Source organism: Otolemur garnettii, unplaced genomic scaffold (assembly GCF_000181295.1).
Source record: "Otolemur garnettii isolate 467f Iridium unplaced genomic scaffold, OtoGar3 scaffold00072, whole genome shotgun sequence".
Lineage (NCBI taxonomy): Eukaryota > Metazoa > Chordata > Mammalia > Primates > Galagidae > Otolemur > Otolemur garnettii.
In genome coordinates, this window is record NW_003852467.1 from 1,944,927 (window position 1) to 1,947,558 (window position 2,632).

The window sequence follows — 2,632 nt, forward strand, 5'->3', positions numbered from 1 at the left end:
AACTGAAATGATAAAATAAAATAAAATCCAATTTCAGAAAAGAAAAATCAACATATTAAGGATCCCTGAAATATTCTTAACCCTAAAAAGATTTCATGGACTCAAGTCATTTTGTAGTGAAGCATTCACAGTATGATTCTATTAACACCATTTAGGAATTCTTGAGAGCCATGAGGGGCTAAATTAGACACTATGACAAAAAAAGGGGGGATAACCAAATTTTGATCTGAAAACTCTTAATTTGGCTCTAAAGTCATCAATCAGGCTTTTGAAATGCATCCTCCTCCTTGCCCTTGCATGTTTAACAAACTGTTATTTGCAGTAAATTTTGCATGAATTCTTTGTTTAAAGAAAGCTCAGTTTTCCTGACACCAAAGAAAATTTGGGTTAGGTTCCTGTATGCAAAGAAAACCTATAAGCAGGGCCTAAAAGGCACCCTCCATTTTTGCCTGAGGAGATACAAAATCAGAAGTAATTATGTCTGTGCTTGGGGCACAGAGGAGGATTCAGAGAATCCTTGTCAAAAACTAGTTAAAAGATGACAAGTGGGGCAGCACCTGTAGCTCAGTGGGTAGGTTGCAGGCCATATACACCAAGGCTGGTGGGTTTGAACCCTGCCAGGGCCAGCTAAAATAACAATGACAACTATAACAAGAACAATAACAACAAATAGCCAGGTATTGTGATGGGCAAGTGTAGTCCCAGCTACTTGGGAGGCTGAGGCAAGAGAATCGCTTAAGCCCAGGAATCTGAGGTTGCTGTGAGCTATGATGCTACAGCACTCTACCCAGGGTGACAGCTTATGACTCTCTCTCAAAAAAAAGGCTCAGTGCCTATAGCTCAGCAGCTAAGGGAGCCAGCCACATACACCAAGATGGCAGGTTTGAATCCAGTCCAGGCCTGCCAAACAATAATGACAACTACAACCAAAAAATAGCCAGGTGTTGTGGTGGGCACCTGTAGTCCCAACTACTTGGAAGGCTGAGGAAAGAGAATCACTTAAACCCAAGAGTTGGATGTTTCTGTGATCTATAACACCACAGCATTCTACCCAGGGCCACATAGTGAGACTATGTCTCAAAAAAAAAAAAAAAAGGTGACAGGTGGAGAGAAGGAAATTAATTAGTCTGGTTGGCTTTCTGTCCTGCACCATTGAGTCAATGGAGATTACCAAAGGAAATGGAAGACTAGGGTTGGAGGTGAGATGTGGGGCAAAAGATGGAAAGGAGAAGGCAGATGACTAATGAATTTTGTTTATAACAAGTAATATAAATCATAAATACTAAAAGGAGATTAAAGACCAATCAGAGTAATTTGGTAAGTTTAATTCTTAGGAAAATCAAAGTTCCTTCCAAATCTAATTGGATGTTTTATTACTAAAAGCAAAGACCAGTATGGTACAGTATTACTCCAGAGAATTAAAGGAAGATCCTTTAGGGCTATTTCACCCATATTCATTTTATGAATGGATACTTCCCCTACCTCAAAATACTTCAGAGAGTTACTGCTACCATTACATGGTTTCTTATTAAATGTGAAAACTGCCTGAAAGTTTGGGCACCAGAAAGACAAAGACATACCAACAACATGCGTCTAAACTATAACTTTTGGTTAATATGACTAAAGTAGTTACATTGTGAGAAGTACTAAAGGTATGTGATGTCTTTCCCAGCACTGAGGTGGCCTTGGTTCCTCACCAAACAGTGCAGCTACCATTTGAGCCACCCATGAGGAAGTTCCCTTTCCTCTGAGTTACGAGAATGCTGGCTCCCTGCATAACTTAAGGCTGAGCAGCATTGGGAGGGCATCCAGGAGATGGAGGACAAATGCTGCCAGCAGGTAGCCCCACCTCCAAATCTGGCACTTGTATCATAACCTTCTTCCACTGGCACAATTGAACCATGTGGATAGATGGGACCAATTGGATAAAATCCATAGGGATTATGAAAACTAAAGGCCCAACAACCACAGACTGAGCCATGAGAAGACACATAGGGGCACCAGAAAATGCAGCTGACATGGCAGGGACTGTGGCAGCCCCTGGATACACAAAGCTTGGATGATAGAGCTCTGAGTAGGCAGGTTCAGCATCAGTATAGGGTAGAGCCTTGAAGAAGATGCAAGTTCTTAGGGTATACTGGATTCCTAGGAGGCTTCACAGGCTAGGTTGGCTGTGTTGGATATTGACTTTGCTGTTCATGGTGGCTGTGGGTCTTGTTCGGCTCATCATTGCTGACTGTTATTTGTTTTGTCATATTCCTATTAGAAATACAGTTTTTAAAGTGTTTTCAGCTTCAGGCTATTGCTGTTCGATTGTAGTTGATAGTTCTGATTCATCCCCAATTCTGCTAAGATAATCTCATGACTTCTTCAGGGACAATTCCTTTGAGCCATCTCCTGTGGTACAAAGAACAAAGGACACTTCCCTATACTGGCCTAAGGGAGAAAAGCAAGTTTTAATTTCCAAAAAGAGTGGGGGAAGTTTTGAAGGTACGGAAAAAATTTTTACCCTTTTTAGGCCATTCCTCCTGCTATAGAAACATTGTTGTGGAATCATTGTTTATCCGACAAAACCTCATGCTGATGAACTGCATAGTTTCCAGTTGGCCTGGAGATGTGATTTGTAGTACCC

The 2,632-nt window shown here is 41.2% G+C and overlaps 1 pseudogene; it reads right to left on the reverse strand.

Moving 5' to 3' along the window:
• Nucleotides 1-1,693: 1,693 nt before the first annotated feature.
• LOC100966794 lies at nt 1,694-2,255 on the reverse strand (annotated as a pseudogene).
• Between the last annotated feature and the right edge of the window lie 377 nt (nt 2,256-2,632).